Source organism: Oenanthe melanoleuca, chromosome 1A (assembly GCF_029582105.1).
Source record: "Oenanthe melanoleuca isolate GR-GAL-2019-014 chromosome 1A, OMel1.0, whole genome shotgun sequence".
Lineage (NCBI taxonomy): Eukaryota > Metazoa > Chordata > Aves > Passeriformes > Muscicapidae > Oenanthe > Oenanthe melanoleuca.
This window is the reverse complement of record NC_079334.1, coordinates 52,350,180-52,375,266: the sequence shown is the minus strand read 5'-3', so window position 1 is coordinate 52,375,266 and position 25,087 is coordinate 52,350,180. Positions and strand designations below refer to the sequence as shown.

Sequence of the window (25,087 nt, the reverse complement as noted above, 5' to 3'; positions counted from 1 at the left end):
CTGGTGGTCTTTTCTCCCTTCCCTGAGAAGAAAGAACAGCAGCTACTTTGGGGGAAGGCATCTTTTCAGCTTATGGAAAACCATAGCAACCCCCTTATTTATTTTGAGCCCAAAGAATTGTATAAGTTCTTCTCAGTGTTCCCCTCATTGTTAATTCTTTTACAAAAGTATGATTTTTAGAATAAACTATATTTCTCAAAAGAAAAAATCTGACAGCTAATGATCAGACAAAAAAATTAAGTTAATAGACATATTGATAAAATAAAGAAAATAAATCCTTCTGGAGGGAGGAGTGAGCAGGCAGGCTGAGGATGGAGAGCAGAGCCCTGGCTGGGTGGGATGGGATTTCTGGGAGGGGCTGGTTTGACTGGACCGTGCAAATCTTTCTCTAGTTAAACCCCATGTAAATATATGAGCTATGTTTGGCACATGGTCAGAAATCTGACTGATCATAGCTACATATTTGGAAAACAGAAATCCATTTGGTTTAATAAAAAAGTTTGGAAAATATTTGCCTCTGGAATTGGGGTAAAAAGTATGATGAACTGATGTTCCTTCCTCTTCCAGTTTCCAACATCACATACAATTTTTTATTTACTTCAACAGAAGGAGATTTCTTTAAAAACTAAAAAAAAAAAAGTGCTTGCAGAGAGTTTTGGCTTGTTAGTTGTCTGCCTGCCCAGAAAGTACTGCTCACTTTTCTCTTCCTTTCCATAAGTGAAAATATTAATTTTCAGCTGGGGTTACCAGCAGCTAAATGGCCAAATGTGAAGTATTTTGTCCTTCTGCTCCTCTCTGCTGATGCCCATTCAGGGGGTTCTTTTAGCTTTGCACCTTTCTTTCAAGGCTGAAATGCAGGGGGCTGTAGCATGGGTAGCTGTAGCTCTCATCAGTAACAGAAGAGAAAAATGAAGATAGCCACTAGAAAAACTCAATTTCATGGAAGAGATATTTTCTGTTCTAATGAAAATAACCTTAATGAAAATTGGTGGCTAGCCCACCACTCAAGTCTTCTCTAAATATGTCAGAGATGCCATTTTAGTTATTTACCTCTGGTAGAATAACTGAATCATTTAGATTGGAAACACCTTTAAAGCTAACACTGTCACAATTGTTTGGAAGCTAAGTCTCTGCAAAGTTCAGCTTTTATATTAAATTATGTATTTTAATGTAAGAATGCCCCTTGACTCACTAGTATAATGATGCTTCAAGAGCAGCAAATTATCCTAATACAGTAGTAAAGTTTTGTGATATTTGCCAGCTTATCTTTGGTTACATCAGGAAGGGAAATGATACTTGTTTTCCTCTCCTGAGTGATTACTTTTTGCATTTCATCTCATGCTTCACTCATTAAGCTCTGAGCTTACTGAGGTCACACATCAAGAGACTTCTATGCTTTGTTTGGAATTTAAACATGATGTATTGACACCTACTCACTCAGGTATGTATGGGTGCTTGTGTGGCTGTGCTTCCATATAATAGAACAGTAAATCTTTCCATAGAGATTCCAGTTGATTAAATTCTTGTCCAATATTTCTTTCTTCCTTTTTTCAAAACATTGTATCTACAATTGCTGGAGTTAGGGCTTTAGAATAATTTATTTATAAACCTTGCTTTCATATATTCATACTTACAATTTCAATCACAATAATAGGTATTTTTATAGCACTAATCAGAGATGCACCAGATATTTTCATGAAAAGAAAAGAAGCAAAAGAAAATAGAAGCTAACCTAAAAACGAGTTTATAGGTTAGTCTTCAGTATGAGATGGCCAGCTGATCATCAATATTGTCCATTTATTGTCAATATTGGAGATTACCATTACAGTATGTGAAACTACTCTTCACTCTTCTTTGACTTGATATCCTGTATAAATCTTCTCCAAAAGACGTTTCTAAGGTTAGCATAAGAAATTTCCCCCTGAAAATGTTAAATAACATGCCTCATAATTTGCCTTCTGTATCCTCTTTTTATTCTCTCTCTGTCTCTCTAATATTTTACTGAGTTTACCAATTCAATTTTAATAGGGAAAATTTTCAGTAAAACTACTCTACACTGTGAGTTATTTTTAGACAAAATGTTCTTAAGGACAAAAATCATTACTGAGGAGAGAAAATAGGCTGAAATGGAGAGGGGAAATAAGAAAACAATTATCAACTAAGAAAGGCCATTGCATGAAAGGATAGTAGAGGTTCACTCCCCTTTGGGAGAAGGGAGAGTCAGAAGAGAAAAACATGAACATGAACAAGCCCATAGGAGCCCAGAAAGTAATTTGTGGTTAAAAAGAGGCTGTGGCTCACAGCTGAAGTATCCAAAGGCTAAAATTAGTAATAGAGCAGAGGCATGACTGTGAGCATAGTGCCAGAGATGTACTGCAGCAAAAAGAGCAACTGAGACTCAGAAGTGCTGGAGAAGTGTTTTGCTTGAATTCTGTTTTGTCCTGGAGTGAGAGAGCTTTCCTTGCTTTGAGCAAGAGGAAAATCAGAATGAATCATCAGCAAATACCAAATCAACCTCATGAGAGAAATGGGAAATAAAGAGACAGACAGCTTGATACTAAAATAATAAATAGTCTTATTCCTTCACTAGACTTCCCCTGTAGAATCCTCTTTATCCTCATGGCAGACTTCCTGAGTTCTGTACTTCTGAGGGAGCAGCAGCTTTAGACTCTAATTCAAGGTCATTTCATGTGTGCAGTACAAATTTGGGGAGCGACAGTTCAATATTGTCAGTGCCTTGTCTTCCCTGCTAGAAAATAGTTTTGGTAGGAAAGTGATGAAGCAATTGAAAGAACATATTCATCAAATCACAGACACACATGATTTAGATAAGGAGAGAATAATTTTTTTTCTTAAAACAACAAGCACATCTGGTTACATACTGTGACTGGGCAAAGGCATGTATCATCCTATGTTTTTGAAGATAACAAGGAAGATTTATGCTCTAATTCTGTAAATCTATGTCAGGCTGCTATAAATTTAGAAGTAATTTGCTTTGATAACTAACTGGAAAATTAATGTCATTCCTAACAAGAAAGCACATGTTTATAACATAAACGTGCTGTGATAAAATGCCCTAAGAACTAAATATCCTGGAAAGAATTTTAATTCTTATAAAGATAAGTGACTGAAGGAATGCTAATTCTCTTTTTACTAGGAATGGTGAAGAATGACTATGTACTACAGCTACATACCAAATGTCTTGAAGAGACTTATTTTTACAGGAAAGTTTATGAAACTTTTTTTTCTCAAATGTGTTAATGCACTTTAGTAAGTAAAGACACATAAGGAAAATGAATATTGCATTGTGAAACATGGCCCCACAATTTTATAAAGAACTGTTATGAATAAAACACTGGAATATGCCCAGCAGTGCTGGAATCATTGCAATCAGATGTTAGGCAAAAGAACTCTGAAGAAGAAGGGGATGTCAGTAATTTGGAGGTCAATAAGTATTTCCAGAATTACAAATGGAAATAATTCAGTCTACAGTAATGATTTTTAAAAAGCAATAAAGATGAAGCATTTCTAGGGATATAAACCAGTTTCACACTAATGACGTAGGAAAAGACATTCTCTGTGTTTCATATAAGTCCCAAATTTTCTAACAAGTAATTGGGCAAATGAAGGGTAGAAAAAGAGCTGCTGAGAAGTTCCATCTATTTTTTTGGTGTTGCATTAAAGAAGAGAACAAAACACAGGGATAATTAGGCTGATAACCATGAAAAAAAAAAAAATTATCTAATTTGGAAAACATAAGAAGACTGTGGGTTAGATGATGTTGCCAGATATGTGACCCCTAGGTGATAATTTTATCAGTCATGATAAGATGGTCATTTTCAGAGATGGTACTTTTCCTGGCATTAGATATAATATTTATTGGCTTTGATAAAAAAATGTAGTTCTTTGTGAAGATGAATAATTCTAGCATGATTATACAACAGTTAAAAAAATTATTTTCCTAAATTTAGAAACTTTTTCAGGATCTATCTTGTTTTTGTTTGAATAAAAGATTTACAACTTTTAAATACTGATTTTATTTTCTAAATCAGTATTATTCCAGTAATGTGTAACTACACACATAATGGGGTGTAACTTATTAGGAGTTTTCTTTTTGGGGAATTTCCTGAAAATATGACACTAATTTTTACAGAAACACAGGGAAAGACCCCAGAATTCCATAGTGTGCACTACTGGTATATACTATAGATCTGATATAAACTTACAGGTATTTAAATATGATACAAATATTCCAAATAAATCCCTGTTTGTGACATTAGCCCTGCCCTTCTTGCTCTTGGGGTACCAATCAGGAGCTGTGAATGGGAAACCTGTGCCAAAATTAAGCCCAGAATTTGCTTTGGTTTGAGTCTCTGTATGGTGGGTGTAAGGGTGCAGCTGCCTGATGCTGTGAGATTGCAGGAGGGGAAATGGATACACATAATTGATAAATTTAAAATACTACTGTCCAACCAGTCCATGACTTCCCATCCTCAGGAACCCAACAACAAGTGGGAAAGAATTGGAGACTTCTCTTGATATCCAGCAAGATCAGGGGAGGAGTGGTCAGTGCAACAAAGAAACCCCTAATTTTGGCAAAATAACCCCAGTTCCAGGTTCAGTCAAAAAGGCTCTCCCTCTTTGCTGAGGGCAATCAAATACCTTCTGTGCTGAGGTCCCAGAATTTTCAAGAGCAGATGGAGCCTTTCTGTATGAAATGTTTAATGATGTGTGCTAATGAAGCAGGCTCTTACACTGTTTTGGGACATAGGGGCCCTTTTCAGGCTCTAGGTGCATTTTGTTCCCTTTTATCTGGTGGGACTTAGTGAATGAAAATAAGTAAAAGAACTGTTACTTTGCTTGAAGGGAAATTCACTGCAGCCAGGGTGCCAAAAATCTTTGTACACATTAATCAACTCCAAATGTATCTGCAGGAAGAAAATTGTTTAAATGAACTGCATAATTCAACATACACCACCACCCAACCCTCTTTAAGATTTTCTTCCTTCTGCAGCCATTTACTATGGGAATGTGTTGTTTTACCCCAAAGTGCTCAATAAATAACAACTGTTACTGAGCTTTTTTCAGCCAGAGGTCCTTGTGAACCCCCTGCCAGACCAGCTTCCCACATGCCTGCTTGTAGATCTCCAGGCACTGAGCTCCTCTGTATGGCAGTGGCTACAGGAGCCCCAAAAGTGACCATTTCCTCCTGGAGAATCCTTCCAGCCTTCTGGAGGAAACGTGCCAGGGAAACATTTGGTAACCAGCTATGGTGATCACAATCTCAGATGTCTGTGCAGCAAAAGGACAGAGACTCCTGAAGGCTCTTGGATTCTCCATGTCATGACGGATTGTCTCAGCTACAGGTGCAAGAGGACCGAAGTAAAATGTCAGATGATCTTAGTTTTGTCCTTTGTAACCTGACAGATTGTTGACTTTCCAACAAGTGTTATAGTTTAATGTTAGGCACATCTGCTAGGTCTCTGACGTGGGTAGACAATCATTCTGTTAGTATATATGGCAATGCTATTATCAAATGTTATCAGTGTTATCAAGCTCTGAGCATCCACAGTCAGCCTGAACTCTGAATAACTACTGCAGCTGTCCAGAGGAATATCTTAGCAAGGAAAGATATATGTGGGCCTTGTACTGGCTTTGTGAAATATTTGAAAAATCCTGCTTTGGGTCTCTGCTTATAGGGAAATGGTGGGAAAACTCTTTGTTCACATGGTTCCTTCAGAGGTGGAATGAGACCTGAGGCCATGCAGCACACCTGAGGGAGGCTGTGCCAGGAGGGGAGGGTGGTTTAGGTTTCCCTCCCTGCTCTTTGCTGAGGGAGGTTTCCTGCACAGAGCTCCTGATGCAGCAGGTGTTCCTGGTTATTTTGGTGTGTGTCCCAGCATTCCTGCTCAGTTGTTATTTTGGCATGCTGCCATGGCTTCGCTGACAGGTGGGAATGACACCACACATGTACCTGGGACTCAGACAAATGGAATTTCATGAGACACCAGAGGTATTCACCTTCAGAGCTTTCTTCTCCCTGAATTTCAAAGGCATACTGTAAGCAATGAAAGCATGGGAACCTTGAACTGAAGGTCAAACTAGGATTCATTTTGTCTGATAAATACTTGGCAAAACATATTTCTCACACTGAAAATAGGTAGATTTTAATATAACTAGTTTTAATTACAGAAGTATTTTTAGCTGTTTAATATATTAAGCTGTTTAATAAATTAAGGGTTTCATAATAGCACATTTATCATTTTTTCCCAGCATCTTTTACAGTTCTCAGTGAAAACCACAGTGGAGAACAAGAGCTTGGTCATGACACAGAGTATAATGCCAGTATAACTGGAATGCTCCTCTCCTTGTGGATAAGGACAGTTGCCACTTGGAAGACTGGAAATATGAAACAGATGGATTAATTTGTGGTTTAGATTTAAAATTACTACCTCTTTCTCAAAATTTTTTTTTTGGCTGCACATGGATTTGAGCAGAGCTTCACATGCTAGGAAACATATGAGGAAATTTATGTTTGAATTGACTCTCAGTGGGATTTTGCATATGCACAAATAGTCAAATTATTCATATTTCTTGGACTGAGAGTAGAAATGTAACCTCCCATGGAGTGAAGGCAGGGAGTTTAGAATATATATCAAGCTTTGCAGTATGTTTTAATTCATCATTGCACTGCTCTGGGGAAGCCATGGATTCACCTCAGCATTTTCCTTGGAATCCTGAGGATGGAGAATTTCATTTAAACCAGAAAATACCTATGATTTGTTGTCTTTGTGGGCATTTCCTTTTAAATCATGAAGTGTACAGATGTTCAAAGTATATAATTTGCAGAAGTTCAGAGGTGTTCTGTTCAATCATGAGAAATGAGAAGTGACTGTAAAACTAAGAGAAAAGAGCCTCACACTGAAAAATGATCAGCATGCTCCTAAAAAGAGTTCTGTACCTGGTTAATGTGGAGGTGGGATATCAAGCCTGTAATCTCCACAAGATGGCTAATATCTCCTCAAAAGGCAAAGAAACATAAGTTGTTTCCCCTGGAGTCACTGTGTCTCTTTCCACTGACTCATTGCTGCAAAGAAATGTACCTATTCCATTCCCTCAGCTGGCTTTAAAAAATATTTTGAACAGTGTGTCAGATTAAAATGGTGCAAGTAGGTAATTTGCACTGAGGTAAACCCTTCTATTAGTCTATTTAAGAGGAAATTATGAAAAGTTTTTCCTGGTTCTGTTTCAGATAATCAGAACAAGGAAAGGAAAGCTGGAAGAAAAATCCCCAACCCAAACCACCAGAAGATACTAATGCTGCTACCAGAGTTCAAGACTTTGTCTTAAAAATTATGTGCAAAAATGTGTCACAAAAAGAACACAGGCTATTTCTTTGATTTCTGTGCTGTTTCTCAATATAAATTTATAATTCACTGTCATAGTATTACCTCCCCCCAAAACGTTTTCTCTCACAAAAGTTTGCATAGCAATTTTTAACAGCTCTAAATTGTGTGATTGAAGTAAAATTTTCTTTTTAATTGACATAGTAAGACACAGTATTAACAGGGGAAAAAATCCCAAAACCTATTTGCTAATTAAATCATAATGGATCCCATGAGGGATAATAATTTATAGTAAAAAAAAATTAACTAGTCATATAAAGAAAGCAGTCAGGCACTTTCCCTGTGCATTTGTAGTTAGATGACCTGCAGGTGTGAGTTTCAAGGGGTCCAGCTAAGGCTTGGAGAGCAGAGCTCAGAGTTTCAATAACTACTGGCAGGTTGCCTGCTCTGGGCTGGGAGCCACTCTGTGGATTGGTGGGGAATTCAGCACGGGAGGGCATTTTGTCCATCGTTCTTCATTCAAGTTTTATCAGCAAAGATACCAACTCCTATTAAGTAAAACCCCAACCCAAACCAAAGCAGTAAACTCAACCAAACCACATGAGGTGACAACTTCAGCCCCAGAGTTTGTCAGAGTGCTCAAGAGCCCTGGTTCCCACACTTGTCCTTTCCTGTTTGTCTCAGGAGTGATGAAGTTTCCCTCAGCCCTGATCCAAACTGAAGGAATGAAGTGTCTACTGTGGCTGCCTTCACTTCATAAAAGGAGTAATGATCCAGGAAATAAAGACCAAGATATGCAAAATCAAGTTAGTAAAGTATGAGCTGAGAAGTTCCACGGATTGTGAAAAATCCTTGGCTCTGGTTTCACATCCACCATCATGCCCACAGAGCACAACAGGATGCAAAACTAGCTGAGGGTCACAGGTGTGATGATACAACAGCACACAATTTAATCACCAACCTATTGCAGGTTTGGTTTTGAAAAGGCTGCTTCCAGAAGCATCACTGATAGCAGGAAATGCTCACTGGCAGGAGGAAGGAGCAGATGTTTAGCTCTGCAAATTTCTAAAGGCTTTCCCAGTAATGGGCAGGAATCAGCTAAGGGGGCAGAAGGAGAGCAGAAACATGAGTAACTGCATGGAGTTAAGGAAGGACAAAAGCTAACTGTCTGGATAACCTCTGGATAATTTTTGAGAGCAAAATCTACAAGTCTGTGGAGAATTTTCCCAGAGGAAATGGTGAAAGCCTTTCTGATTGACATACATAGACTAGATTAAACAGAATACTTAATGTGTAATTGAAAAAAATCATGCTTTTATGCAGAGAGATAGAATATTCTAACAGTTTTCTGTAGCTGTGATGTGCAGTACAGAAGCAATAGAAAATGGAAAGATGTTTTTCCCCTCACTACTTACTCTTTTCTGATTTCCTTTGGACAATGAACTAATACAAACCCCAGAGTATGCAAATAAAATCTGTAAGCCAAATATTTAATTTATGGCATACTGTCAGGTTATTGCAGCTTCTCATGAGCTCCTGAAAGGACCATGAACTGTATCATGTCTCTCTTATGCTGCATTCTGAATAATACTGTGGTGAGTAGTGTACCTCAATTACAACCTGGTGATACAGCAAAGGTAACACCTTGATCAGTTTACAGATCAGATTTATATTCTGTTCCATCACAGGGCATTTATATGAGAACCTTTTTTAACCTCAAATTTCAGGTTATTCCACATGAAAATACTGTGGACAAGTAGGTACTCCTTGCCAGCAAAATATTTTGCAGCGTTACACACTGGTTCAATCTGTTTTTGTAGAAGGTTACCTCCATAATGTGAAATTGTGGGTTTAATATTTTGCTTCCTTTCTGGCAGATGACTAAGGTCTCAGATAGAATATTTTCAGGCGACAGTGTAGGAGAGAGGTTAATTAAAATGAACAATATTTTGTCAGTTGTAAAAGCCTACAATTATGCAGAGCCTTTTTCTATTTTTAAGCTACTCTCAGACATAGTGATTTTTGTTTATAGTCTGAAGAACAAGATGATCTGACACTTCCTGCACTTTCAGACGTTCTGGAGCTCATATGCTGGTGTCATTCTTCCATAAAAGTTGGAGAATCAGATTTAATTCTACAGTGTTATTCTAGAAGTAACTACAGATTCCAAAAACTTAAATGTTCTGTCAGGATTGCTCACTGTAGCCCAAGTTGCATCTACACCTGGTTTCACCTCCAGTAAAGACAAAAATGTCCTTGTCTCTTTACTGACCTTATATTATTCTAGAAGGAAAAAAAAAATATTCTATGCACCATTTAAAATATTGTTCTACCTCTTTCTAAATTCCAATCTGATGCATAGATCAGCTATTCAGCATGTGCTTGGGGGAAATAGCAAGTCCAATTTCAGTAATGGTGAGAGCTCTACAAAAATCACCAGAGCAATAGTATTAGGCTCAAGCTGCTGCTTTCTCACAGTAATGATCTGGAAGTAAAATAAAACCAAACAAACCCAGACACAGACATTTCTTAAGGTACAGTCTGCTGTAGCTGTCTATTTCTACCCAGCAGATCAGCCACATATTTTATGAAGACAGTTCTTGCAAGACCTTTTTTCAGAAAAAAAAAAATCTGAAGGAGAGAGTACCAACAAAATACCACATTCTTAATAATATAATTAATTAACAAGTAAATTTCTGCTTGCAACTGAAAGACCTGTCTGATACTAAGAATTATTAAAAATTTACCTTGAGAAGCCTTTTTCATGCTGATACTTCCAGTGAAGTCATCAGCACTAAACAGTCTGGCAATGTTCATCTACCATGGAAAAGTTTTTGGCTATTTAAGAATTTTAAAGTTTTTTTTTTTTTTTCAAAGATCAGGAAGTTTCCAGGTATGGAAGCAGATGTGCCTCTCTAATATGTAATGAGTGACATACCTAAGAGCTCTAGAAGATGGTAATGCAATTTTTTTAGACTGAAAATTTTGCAGATGAACTGGTTTTTCTGTTGAATCATAAATTCAATTTTCCTTGCACGAGACAGTTATTATATACTGGTGTGCAGTTGTTCTAAAGAAAACAGGTAATATTGATTTTTTTTTTGTTTTAGTATGCAGTGCCCTATTTACACAATTTTGTTAATGAAAGATATTTTTTAAATTACATGTTATAGTCAGATACTATCAATTATCAGTTTTATTACTATTCTAGGCATGATGTAAATCAGAAGATTTACAGGACATTTAAGCAACTTGAAATCCTAGTGAGATTTAACTATAAATACAAGATTATGTTGTGTTTGTATTTTTAAAATACTGCTTGGTAAGAATCAAACAATTTCTCTAATATTAGGAAGCTCAACATCTACCAAAGGAAATGAGAGAGGAAATCCAGTCTCTCTGATGAGGGCTGGAGTAAGACAAGTTGTCTTAGGAAAACTGAAACTTGCAGACAGGAAAAAAGTCATATATATTTCAATAACTTTATAAAGACATTTCACTTCTTTGAGATAAAATTGTGGGCTTAGAGCCAGAAAAGCCTCCTCACTTAGTCTTCAGGAACTGACAGTCCTATAATATAAAGCTTGACCTCATTTTAATCAGATATTTCTGAGATGTGGCCACTGTGCCAGTCTGATCAGGTTTTTTCCACACACCTGAGGTTTTTTGGTGCACTTCTGGTTGTGGGGGGATCTCCCCCAGAAAAATGTGAATGACAAGGGCCACAGTGAAAGAACTGAAATGTTCCCACTTAGCCCACAATCCCCTTATGCTCACCCACAGTTTCACTTTTATTCATTGTTTTAACAACCTCTGCTTCCACATCCCTTAAGGAATCCCCTGATTGCTGTTTTAATTTCCAGTGATAAAAATCCTCATTGATTCCCTTTGGAAAAGAAGCCTGACCACCCACAGCTTCCCAGAGCTCTGCCTAGGTGGGTTTTGAGTATCTGCAAGGTGAGAGGCTTCAGCCTCCCTGGGCAATCCATGCCAGTGCTGGCTCACCTGTGTTCAAATGGCACCTTCTCTGCTCCAGTTTGTGCCCATTGCCTCTGCTCCTGACAAGTGCCTGGATCATTCTTCCTTGTACCCTTCCGATATTTTTGCACTGACAGGTGAAATTAAGAATTAATAAGCAATTGGTGAGGCAGGATGTAAATTTCCAGGTCAGTAGTGCAACACAGAAAAACTGGGCAAAAGAACTGGAAAAAGCAGTGGCCAGCTGAGACAAAATTCAGAGATATACAGAAATCCCTGTATTCAGAAGGAAGGAGGAACCACAGAGACAGAAAATAATTCTTCACTGTGGCTGCTGGACACAGGGATAGGAATAAGATGCAACAAAATGCAAACTTATTTGTCCTGTTCTGCTGCACTAAGTATTTTGTTTCATTGCTGGTGGTGCTGTGAAACAAGCACGAGCCCCAAAATGGGCAGATTAGGAAACTAAAAGAACATTGCATGTTTAAATACAATGAAACCTAGATTGTGGGTTCTGTAAGTCAATTGTGTGACTATGAAATTTGTGAGAACATGTTTTTGAATTCTTTTAGGAAAAATGTATTGTAATATCTCTGGAGGAGCTGGTTGAGTACTTGATGTTTCATTAGGTTGAGGTCAGTCCACTTGAACAAGAGTGGGTGAGATGTCATAATGCTGAGATCACTAAAAACTGCTCAACAGCCAGTACAGAGGTGGGATGAGACTACACTGAAAGGCTGTATTCTGTTTGCTTAATGCCTTAAACCAGCTGAAGAAGGTGTGAATATATGATTTATGTTTAGTTTTTACAAAACTAAATCAGTTGCTAAACTATGATACATAATGTGATTTTGCTAGTAAAAACATATTATGGTTAACTATATAAAAATTTGAAATAAATAACTATGCTTTAAATTTATTCCATTATAATGCTGGTTTCTGATTCTATCAGAAAAAAAGTTGCATACAGTCACAGTACATGAAAACTTACTTTGTGTAACATGGTGCATAACAGATCTCAGGGAAAGCTGACCTCAATGCACCCTTAGGCATGGTAACAAAGGATACTTAAATGAGCATTTCTAGCAAAAATCACAAGCACCAGATTTAGGACAAAAATTGCCATGTGATAGCACCTAATTCTTCAAGCATGAACTGGCCAATAACATTTGTTTTGTAGTCATTTTCTTTGTACAAATAAGGTGAACTTCTAGCTTTATAGTCAGGCCTGTTTTGAAATTTAATATGGATTCAACACAACAATTTACACATAAACCTCAGAAGAGAAGTTAAGTAGAAGCAGATGTTGAGCAAGATGCCACAATTGGAGAAACCCACTTTAAACAACCACCTTACTGCAGTGACTTGAGCCAGCTCAGTTTATGGCAAGCAGAAAGGAGCTTTTCTTAGCTCCTATAAACTGGTGCACACACTTCAGCACGTGAAACCAACACCCCCTGAAAAGGCACAGGGATTGGCCGTAGGATTTGGAGCTTTATAATTTGTATCCCGGGTGACCAACTCTGGATGATACAAAAGCAAAAGCCTGGACAATATTACAGCTTCACATGACAAGAATTGTGTTTTTGTTTCTCTTTAATCTGAATCTGAAAGATTATACCTTTGTTGTGTACATTCCAAATCAAAGTCTCTGATACTGCTAGGGAAAAAAAAAAAGAAACTTGAGAGATGCCAACTTCAAAGCTACACTTCAGCCTGAATTTTTATCTACTATTACTACAAGCAAACAAATTAGCTGAAAGAGACTTCAGGAGGAAAATATTTTTCCAGTTGCTTTTACTATTTTTTTTCTCCTTTTTCAACCAAGTACCTGTGTTTCTGAGAACAGACTGGATCCACTGTTATTTTTGTCTAATTTTTGTCTAGATGTGCTTTACACAATACAGCAGCTATTGCCTTCACGGAGGAAAACAGGAAAGAAAGCCTGAAATCCAGAATGGCTGTGGGATGGTAGTACAGAACTGAGGCCAGACAGAACCATGTTTGTCTGATGCCCTCTGAGCCCTCAGCTGTGGAAACCAGCTCCTAACCTGAAATATGGTGATTAGCCTGTTCTGGAGAGTTCCACGGGGCTGCAAAACCAGACACCTGAGACTGAACTTATTCTACTCAATCACATCCTTTATGGCTCCTCCTTCTCGGCTTTTCTTCTGTGGTCTGCAAGGCCAGTTTCTGCTCAGCCATCAAGTGGCAAAATCACAGCACCTCTAACTAGCTGGGGAAACACAGCTTCTCCAGGATATTTTAGGATAGATGTGCCACAGGCATTTTCATCCTACAGAGCCTCAGGAATGAACCTGAAAGGCACTGCAGGTTTTGCTTTCTCCCCAAAAAACGGACTGAGTTTCCCATAATTAGATATTTCCAAGCTGAATTATTATGACCATGCTGAATAAATGTTTGAATTCACAGTTTTTAAGGACTTTCTGAAGAAAACTAATGAAATCCATAAAAATGTTTAAAGTGACCACTTCAAGACGTGGTGAGACCACCACTTCCCATAATGAACTGGTTACAGGTCAGATTAAACATTTTGCTTGTTTGTGACTTTTTAGGCATATGATTGAGATTATTCTTTTACAGTGAGTTGTCTGCCCTTATATAATAATATATTATATTATAATATAATATATAATATAATTATATATTACCCTTTCAAATATTGCATCTTCTAGATAGGCCAGAAAAGGCAATTGATCCCTGTTTACATCACTGGTAAAAGAACACAGGACCAAAAAGTAATATCTGGAGGACTTTGCTAGAAAATGTCCTACTCATCAAAGACTTCACACTGACAGTGTTCTAAGATTTCTCAGTTAGCCAATGCTTTTAGCCTCTCAAACATAGACCTTGCCAGTGCCATGCACAGCAAGTTTTTTTAAGTCAAATGTCCAGACACTAAGTCAATTAACTCTTACAATATGAACTCAGTTACACTTTCTAGCTAGATTTAAACTGTTTCCAGAAAATATAACAAGATCTTTGGGTCAGGCAGATGCAGAAATAAATAAACTAACAGTTCTTGCTTATATTTATCATCTTAAATTCTTTGCTGAATCTCCAGTTGACCACTTAACAATTCCACACAGAATCAATCCACAGCTAAGAAATACCCCTTATTCTTTTCAAATATTGGAAGAATATTATTGATTTCTGACTCTGTCAAAATTTGTCTGAATTTGTTTAAGCCAGTTCGTAGTGCTTCTCATTTTGCCAAATATGTGTTGGAAGTACAACTACAATGTTCCAAACCTCCTTAAATGTTTCTTAACAGCCTAGTAGTTTTCAAAGACAAACTTTCTATTCCACTGAGATGGTGTCTTTATTATCTCCTGTTTTCAGAAACAGCAGAGTTTTTTTCCACTGGCTGTGTGAAGTTTGAAATATCCATGACACTATGGCTATTCATGACAGCATTTTCTTTTCCTACTTGTTATGGGTAAGTATTTATTGAGATGTTCATATGGCTGTTTCCTGAGATTTAAGCAATCTGTCTGGCAGCAGAGTGTATTATTGATCTGTTACCTGTAGGAGCTGACACCTGGAGCTTCAGTCTGGGGTTCTTGGTCTGTCTTCACACTTCTGCAACTCCTTCCTTACCAGGTCTGCCACTTTGAAGGAGGGATTTAGAGTGAAAGCCAGTGTGGCAGATAATGGCTTAAAGGAAATTTGGGCCATAGCAAACAACATGTACAAATAATCAAGAAAAAAATTTGCATAGCAATTAAGAATGGAGATCAGGTCATGTAGCTCCCAGCTTTATTATTGACCCTAGGACTTTCTGTTTTTTGGAGAAGAAAGAGGAAGAGAATGAAAAAAACTTGTTGAACAATAAAGAGCTTTTCTGTCTGGTCTCTCTCATTCATAGCAGAGAACTATCATGTAATATCCACACATATACATCACGATCTACACCAAATTTTGAGATTTTTCATAATTTATACATAATTTATAAATCTATAACCCTAAAATCGAAACTCATGTGAAGTTTTAGACAAGTAGAAACTTTTTAGAGAATGCACCTCTGACTTCAAATTAATTAATTCTGTATTTTGCTTGAATAATTCTTGGCACTCCCAATTTTGAGGATTACTGGCAGCAATGCCTTGAGAATGACATGACAAAGCTACCTCTGTCCTTGCAGATTTAAATGTCACATACTTACCCACATGTACAATTGTCATAGTCATTTTAATCTGTAATCTAAGTACTGCTGAGTGATTGATTAAGAAACTGTGTTTAACCCATCAGTTTTAAAGGATATATCTAACAGGAGCTGCTTACATATCAAACCGTGACAAACAGAAAAAAAAGTAGTTTGCTTAGTAGGGAAAAACTCTCTTTTATATTATTTTCTCTGTTTTCCAAAATCAGCACTCATCACCTACCATCTGTTCTTGCTTTCTGCGTGGATCTTCTTGATTTGATTGACGTTCTTCCCAATGGCAGAACTTTCAGTGCATGTTAAGTTACACAAGAGAACCAATTTAAGCATCTCTTGTGTATAAATTAGCTGGAGAGTCTTAGAGATATACTGCTTATCTGATGGCATAATTGAGCCCAAAGCTCTGTCATTGATCTTTCACAACTTGGCTGTCAAATATAAAAAAGTTAAAAGAAAGGTAAGGAAGGGAAATTTTTTCTTCAGAATGATAATTTTCTCAGCTTCTCATAGAATTGCATTTCTTTTGAAGAGAAATTGAGAGAAATTTAAAATGTAACAGTAAAGCTCATGGTATATTTCTGACAGAAAGGATGGGCTATTGAAGTAAAGACTGAGAAACTGTGTGTGGAAAGGTTGGTGTGTCACCCATAGTCAGCAAATGTCATTAGTATTTTCTTTCTCAGTGTTTTGGTATTGCAAACTTATATTTGTGACAAAACTGACTCTTACTCCAAGCTGATAGCTGAATAGTAAGGAGAGCACTTCTGAGTGTGTCTTTAGGCAAAAAAACTCATGAAATTTCCCAATTTTGAAACAAGATTTGAGATTCAGCCATATTAACCTTTGACTGTATTGCAAGATGAGTCTGGCAAAATACCTGGAAAAAGAAATTGGTGATCATATTCCTTTCTCCCCATCCTGTCACATAATTCAATATTTTTGAATGCTTCATTCACTTTGAATGTCCATTGTAAATGGTTTACCCTCCAAATGCTTCCATAATTTAAAATTGGTGCTCGTCAGGACTTCTAACAATACTGTGTTGTTTATATTATTTAAAATGAACTGAATCAGGGGATAATCCAGTAACAGACCTGCTATAAAACGACTACAGCCTGTTTCTTCTGAATGTGTAGTGCAAATGAAAATAATAATAAAAATGTATACATACACATACACACATACATATAATTTCTGTTGTCCACAGTGCAGTCTTTACCCAAAGGATCAGCTAAAGAGCAAGCATGTGACCCTTTTATAGTGAGTTAAAATAATAAGTGATGAGACTATGGTGCTGCTGTTGCATAAATGTGCCTCATCTTACAAGGTAGTAATTTTCTGTGGGGTTTGAACCTATTATGGGGCTCAGAACTGTGTGACCACTCCTGTTTTCCTACAAACTGACCTCAAATTCACAATAAAATGTAGGCACCCACAGAGGAAAACATACAAGGACATTGAAATCTGACAGATAAAAGTAATTTGTCACTGCAAAATACAACAGAAAATGCATGATGACAGAAAAATTCATCTTTGTCTTTTCTGCAGGACAGATCCTCATTTTGCAACTGCTATTAATTGATGTTTGTTTTTTATTGTGGTGACTCCAAAAGCCCTGCACTGTTTATTCTGAACTAAATTAATTTTAGGTAGTAGCAATTTTTTTTCAGTCAGTGTTTGAATAATCTTGACAACAGAGAATGAATATTTTTTTAGTGTTCAAACTGATCACCTTTCCAGTCATCACAGCCACTTCAAAATGTTCTTCAAAATATATAATAATATAATTCTTTGATATTTTTACGTGGTCTAGTGTAAGGTGCCCCTGTCCATGGCAGGAGGATTAAAACTTGGTAATCTGTAAGGTCCCTTACAACTCAAACCTTTTTAAGATCACTTTGTTTTTGCATGCCCCGTGTTCACCGTGTATACCTTGTATAGCAGTGCAGAATGACTTCTCCCTGCAGATCTAGACTGGGTTTTCATCACCCTTCTCACTTCTATGGTCTGTAGCAAGACAGATCTGATTTCACTTAAACAAATCAAACAGCTTAAGTAAAATGTTACTAAAAAAAGAAATGTACAGAGACAGAGCTCAGAGCACCAAGGCTGAGTCTAGGCTTGGTCAGAGGGTGGAATTTCGGAAAGTGATGCATTTCCAGAGGACAGCAAAACAACCCAATGCTGGCTACATGCTGTGCTGGCAGCCAAACCTCAAAATCCCCACTGACTCATACTGGTCTTAGAAGGTGCAGGTTGTTGTTAGCCATGGGCTGTGATGGGAAATAAGGGCAGTAAGCCCTGTGTTTGTTGATGTCCTGAGAGGTATCTGTCTGTTCTGACTTGTCTTTTCCTCCTCCAGCCAGAGCTCGTGGCTGCCAAAGTGTCAGAATACAAATTTCTCAAGATACTCAGCCTGGAAGTGGCCCTGCACCTATCCTGGACAGAATTTATATATCATTTGTAAATCTGTTGGCACTATTGCAGGTAAGGTCCTATTTCACAGAAGAGTCTTTTGAGAGAAGTTCCCAGATTTCCTTCAATCTCTCTGTCCATCATTCCTTAAACAAGGTCTTGTCTCTGCATCCCTCTGGCTTTGCCTCCCTCTCTCAGTCTGAGCTCAACAGTTACTCCCCTTGAAGGTAGCAGAAAAATCTTTAAGCTCCACTGGCATTCATAATATTAAGCACAGCCAACTTTACATCATGCCCTTGTACAATTTTGGAAGAAGCAGGATTGTTCAGAAACCTTCAGTTTCCATCATTCTTTAAAGAGAGCTGATAGCTGCACCCACTCTGAAGCCAGTCTTGGACATATTTGGATGTGAGGAAGAATGAGGACAGTCTGTAGCAGATCCAGCCAGATATGGAATGGGATGGGAGAATGTGCTGCACCCATTTGAAGTATGTTATATGAGTTTCCAAGAGGCCTGGGCAGAGTTCATCCCTGTACCTCCTGGAAAAACTAGCTTTTGTACAATCCTTTGTGCCAGAAAGCCTGAACAGACACACAAACAGGGAATCTCATCTTGAACCCTTTGATGTGCATGCTGCTACTAGCCAATACACCTTTTTATCATAGCTGAGTCTCCAGGTAAATTGTGAGAAAGGAACTGAGTACCTGGAAGGATCCTGTTCGTGGAAAAACTCAGCTAAAGCTCCTCAGTGAATCTAAATACATTTTACACCCTTCCTAAAAATCTTGATGCATTCTTGTTTCTGCTAAGTTTCCTGTGTGACAATCTGCTGGAGTCAGGATCCAATCCATAATTTGTAATTTGCACACAGTTACATCTCACGTACATCTGGGTGCAGCATGGGACACAAAATGAGAAGCAGAGACACCTTGGCTCCCTCAACAGCAGGTGGGGAGAGACACACACAGTGGAAACATTTGCTCACTTCTATCACCTGGCTTTCATTGGCTCATCCATTAAATCAGGTCAGGTGAATCCAGGAGTAATTGGGCTAATTTTCAAAGCAGGTAGCAACCAACAGATAGATATACCATAAAATATCTGTCTAGGTAACTGGTCATAAAGGAAACGGCTCTGAGCACAGAATAGTGATCAACCATCATGGTTGATGGTACCATGGGGTACTTTTGTTCCCCATATTCATACAGCACATTTTTATCACACAAACTTCTTTTGCTTTCCACTTAACACTTCTGTTTGAAAAAGATATCTTATTATGAAACATATTTAAGAAATAAGGAAAAGTTGGTAAAGTGAATTGGATGGAGAGATAAATCTGAAATCTGTATGCTCTCTTCACTCACAGAACATGAATCTTCTTGAGGTAGTTGAAAACCTAATTTTAGTCTTTTCTACAGGATGTTTTCCTATTTTCATACTTATCTTGAAAAAAAGAAAATTTTTCATTGTACATCATTAGCTAAGAAAAAGACCCCATGGGCATAGGTATTCTTGCTTCTTCCTACTATCTCTTACTGTTAGTTACCAAAGAATTTCCACACTGCAACGTGATAGCCAGAGTGTGCCTCAGGACTCTGGACAAGTGGGAGTTTGCTTTTGCCACTGATCCTGACAGATATGTTTCCTTGGGAGGTCACTTTGCCTTGCTGTGCTCCACTGCTTTCACGTGTAACAAGGCTCAATTTCCTGAGAATATCATAATGAGGTGAATGAAGTACAAGTCCTGTGTCACAACAGATTTGTATTTAAGCAAAAGAATTGTGCTTATTATGCAAATTCATTGTAAAAGGAGAGATATTTCCCTTACAGGTTTGAAAAATAATCTACATTACTCTTTCACTAAATGCTATGTGTCTTCTTTTCTTGAAACAGAGGAAGACTAATGTTATGTGTTTATCTGATAAAAAACAACATGAAGTTCCCAGCAACTACCAAGGACCTGCTCCTACAACAGCAGCATTATTGGGAATGACCTCACTCATTTACAATCCTGATCCTATTCTGACAACAAATCCCATCTGCATGTGTTTGTTTTCTAAAGAATGGTATTAGCCCAGAGTGAGGTGTTTGGACAGAAGCAGCTCACTGATATTCACTGGTGTTATATTTACAGGACTGAAATTGTAGTACTTGATGACTCTATTGTTTGTTGGCTGGAGAGTGAGTTCATTACCATCAGGTTCTCAAATGTTTACAACTAGTTGCTACTAGAAACTGTTTTGATTCTGTATTGGAAACCACAATCACATAGACAACTGCTAAGTCAGTAGCCCAGGGAGACCTGGACTTTCCATTTCTCCCTGCAATCCCTCTGCTCCCTCTGCTGCAGGCTGGGGGTGGGTGGGAGGTGGCACTGTTTACTACTTTAGTCCTTTTTTTTTGCCCTCACCACACAAAGGAGGTTAAGAAGTACTAATTGTTTCTGGAACTGTTGAATTTTTTCTCATGTTAGCATCTACTTTCATGTGACAGAATCTGCTCTGCTCCTGTGTGGAAGCAAGGCTGCCATCCATGTGCTTTTTCTGCCTCTGGACAGCCTTCACCCCTGTCACTAGCAGAGCACATAGGAATGCATGGAATCACTTGTTTATGTTGCATCCTATAATTTATCTTGGAGGCATTAAAGCTGCCATAAATTGCTGTAAACGTGGTGGTCTGAAGCCATAAAGAGGATGAGCTTACCCTTAATACCTAATTGTAGCAGGAGAAAGGCAGCCCAGAATGCCTGGAGAGGTACAGGGGTTCCTGCCAAGCTGGTGAATGCTCTGCCTGCATCTGCTTTTGGAAAAGAGGGAATTACAGGATGGGCCAGGCCTCTGCTGCATGTCAGTTATGTAACAGTTTATAAATTTTCTGTTTAAAAATAAGCTATGAAATGTTACTGTTGAAGTGAATATAAGGTTGGCATTCATGTTTAGAAGTGTACAGGCAAACATGCCCAGGTTATGGGAGGCCCTGGGTGTGCTCGATGGCTTGTGAGGAAAAAAATTACATTTGACTGGGAAAATGTTTCTGCTGTAGAGCTTACTAAGGACCTCTAAATTTATTCTGAAAAACTTCTGAAACCTTGGAGGGTGTGTGGGAGATGTGTCCAGCAGTTCAGGGTCTGAACGAGAACACCAGCAGGCCAGAGCAGAGTACACCTGCACCAGGTGTATCCCTGAATTTGTGTCACTTCAGCTGAAATCACCCATGGAGCCTATAAAATGATGCACAGGGAATCCTGTCAGCCTGGACAATGAATGAGGGGAAGATAGCATTTAGCTTCCTTGGCTGTGGGGAGAGGACTGGGAAATCAGGGTAGAAAATGGTAATCTTGCATGCTGTCATCTAGTTCTTTCCTGGAGCCACTATGTTATCATGTTTTCCTTTTGTCCCCAATAAACTGTGCCAGTTTAAATCATTATTAAATGTAGGGAAATGTCAACTGCTGAATTATGGGTGTGAGACAGTTATTCAAGTTTCTAATGATGTCCACGACAGCCCTGTTGGAATGTTTGTAGAAACCCTTAAAAATTGAACACACCACCATGACACAAAGTTTGGACCATTTTTTTCCATTGAGAATGACTAAATCCCTTTCCTTTTTTTTTTATTCAGGAGAGTGTGGCAGTGCAGACATGAACCTTTCTCATGTTAAATGGTGTTTTTCTCCCTGACTTTACAGACAAGTTTTGGGATGACAAAAAAATATTTAAAAAAATGGGTGAAAAGAAAAAGTAGGTCACCTAGAAGGTAGAAACAGTGCAAGCTCTTAGCCATATTTCGTTCTTAAAACTATTTTGCCAATTAAAAGTGCCTTTTGATATTTCTAGTTAACATCAGCTCCCCAACAGCCAAAGGAATTGCTATGCAGCCACTCCATGGACTGTGCAAGCACCATGTGCACCCTCCCCTTGCTCATGCCAGTAAAGTCTGCTGTGTTGGCTCTCTTCCCCCACATTGGGAGAGGTAAAATATATTTCCCTTCACTAATAAAGATTGCATTAAGGAGTACATAGATGTAGCCAAAAAAAGTTAATTTTCAGACAATGTTTTGGGAAAAAAAAAAAAAACCTTTTCTCTAACTTTTGCAAACATTAACCAACCAGTAGGAAAATTACTGTCATCTTTGCCTTGCAATTTTTGTATTGTAGGCAATCCTAACATGAATGAATATATTCATAGTTCTCCATCCACACTGTGACCAGGATCAGTCATTTCATTTCCAAACTGAACTGTGTGTTGTATTTCAGCTTGCTATTGTTCCAGCTGGTGTGGAAACACAAGTCTTTAGGCTAGAGGTTTCCAAGGATAAAAATGTCCATTTGAAACCCAAAACAGATGTTAGATATAGGTCACACAAATCTCTTTATGAAACTTGAAAAGGTCAGAGGAATTATATTTTCATACTTTAAGTGAAATAAATATATTTTCTCTCACATTCTATCTTTGATCTTCAAAATATGGGTATCAATATGAAGAACCTGATGGGTATACTGTGAAAAGATGTGGAGCTGATTTACTCTCTCTCATGGAAAAGTATGCTGGAGGAAAGAGACTTCTGCATCCAGATAAATTCCTGATATTTTCACACAGAGTAGAATTGACATATTTTCATGGGAAATGAGTTTGCACACTTCCCACCATGGAGCAAACCTTGTGATAGAACCATCTGGAGCAAAGTGAGACCTGACACTCCTCGCTGGGTTTCTCAGAACACTGGTTTAGCTGTAATCTGATTAATAGGGACACCAGAATTAGAAAAAAATAGTGGAAGCTGAACTCAGTCTGCCTGTGTGAATGTTTTTTTCCTTGTTTCTGTTTTTTGACTACCTATTTGTTATTTTTGATGCTGGCAATTGCTGGTCTTCTGTTTCTTTCTGACAATTTGTTGCTTTGTCGTATTTGCTTGGATTTGACATATTTTTCGTGTTCCTTTTTCAATTTTTATCTGTCTAATCTCCTTCAAGTCTCATCTGAGTCCTCCTTTCCCATTGAGACACAGTATAAGCAAAGCATCTTGAACTTTAAAAGGCTCCATTGCCTAAATATTTGTTTACTTCTGAATCCTCCCTCTCCGTCCATGTGTGCCATTGGTTAACGCTGAGGATTGCTCATGCCAATGCCACACTGACTCATTCCAGCAGAGAACACAAGAAGTGAAGGTCTGCTCAGGTTATGCAAGGTCAGTGCTGCCATTCCTGCTCCTGAAGTCCACTGCCTATGCTGCTGCAAGATCTCAGTCAGATGTGCCATGCAAAACTTGCACATGGGCTCAGGTGGGATGGTGTACAGTAATTGGTAATTGTGGGAAAAAACAGAGATAGCATAATGGAGTCACACAGAATCACACAGAATCACAGGGAATCACACAGGATCACAGAACCATCTGAGTTGGAAAAGTTCCCCAAGACCATTGAGTGGAGGCTTTGACCAGTCACCACCCAGACACTAATTGCCTCCCTGGGCAGCCTGTTCCAATGCTTGACAACACTTTCAGTGAAGAAATTCTTCCTCATATCCAGCATTAAACTTCCCTGATTCAGCATTAGGCCATTTCCCCTCACCCTATCCCTTGTTCTTGGGAGAAGAGACCAACCACCATCTGTCTACAGCCTCCTTTCAGGTACTTGTAGAGAGAGATAAAGTCTCACCTGAGCCTCCTTTTCTCCAGACTAATCAATCCCAGCTTTCTCAGCCACTCAGCAGACTTGTGCTCCAGATGCTTCACCAGCTTTGTTGCCCTTTTCTGGACTTGCTCAGCACTTCAATTTCCTTCCTGAATTTAGGAGCCTGGAACAGAACACAGCACAGCCTCACTGGTGCTGAGTACAGGGAGTCAGTAATTTCCCTGGTTCTGCTGGCCACACTGTTTTTGAAAAAAAGCCAGGATTGGCCTTCTTGGCCACCTGGGCACACACACTGGCTCATGTTCAGCTGCTGTCAACCCACACCTCCAGGTCCTTTTCCACTGGGAAGCTTTCCAGCCACTCTTCCCCCAGGCTGTAACTGCATGGGGTTATTGTGATTGAAGTGCAGAACCTGGCACTTGGTCGTGTTGAACCTCATCCCATTGGCCTTGGCTCACCAATCCACCCTGTTCAAATCCCTCTGCAGAGCCTCCAGCCCTCTAGCACATCAGTGCCTGATTTAGTGTTATCTGCAAACTTACCAAGAGTGTACTTGGTGGATGGAGAACAGCACACCTACAGGACACGTCCCCATGTCACAGCTGGAGGCTGTGAACCCCTTCCACCCATTAGAGGAGAAAGAGTTCCATTCTTATTCTCATCTAGGGGAAAGAGTGCTTTCCTAAGGGGGAAACAACACAGAAAAAAGTATACGTGTCTGTCCTTCCAGTTTTTTTGTTTCAGTTAAGGTCTTTGAAGGAAATAATTTTGCTGTTATTATTCTCAGATTTAAGCTCTTGTAGAGCAAGACCTTCTTGTGCTTCTGTAGGGCATAATGTGGTGGGATCCTCTAGCCCTGGCTGGACTATATAGATTCTGTAACACTGCTCCTCCTCCTAACATCATCAAAAGATTGCCACTTGTGGGGGCTGTGTTGGAAGCTGTTGAACCTGGTGCTTCAAGGCATCTGGGAGACGTTGATGTGGGAGCAGAAGAATGTGTGCTGGCTCGATAAGGTTTTCTAAGAAGGTTTTTCTGCCTCTTGATTCAGTGGCTGGAAGAATGCCCACTCCGGAAAGTAAGGATAAAACTGAAGCTTTTCCAAATGTTTTCCTGGTAGCTGGCACACACTTTAGAAAGAGTTTTTAACTTAATTAAATTAACCAGTTAACCCTCATCCTTAATTATGTGCTTTGGAGAATTTAGAAGAAAAATTACCCAAAGCAGAATGTAAAAATGAACATCAGAGAAATACCTCCCCAAAGAGGAAACCACGTGAGCACCCTGGTGAACACCTACTGCTCCCATTTCAGAACAGCACAGAGAATATGCCCTGCCTGCCCTGAAAACACCCAGGACATTTTGTTCAGCTGCCTGGGATTTGAGCACAATGATACTTTCTGAAGCAGAAGTATTCACCTGGGACATCTTTGCACATAAGAGCAAGCATTCATTTAGGCCACTGTAGTTACAGTTGCAAAACAGTTTCCACTATTACCTTCTGCTTTCTCGTGCTCATAGCTTT

General features: G+C 38.7%; 1 long non-coding RNA gene across 1 annotated transcript; it reads left to right on the top strand.

The window, feature by feature from the left end:
• The first annotated feature begins 14,701 nt into the window (after window positions 1-14,701).
• On the top strand, window positions 14,702-19,886 carry LOC130248581 (uncharacterized). Its single transcript, XR_008839655.1, has 3 exons — window positions 14,702-14,787; window positions 17,876-18,000; window positions 19,823-19,886. It is a non-coding gene; the product is annotated as an uncharacterized LOC130248581 (long non-coding RNA).
• Window positions 19,887-25,087: the final 5,201 nt, after the last annotated feature.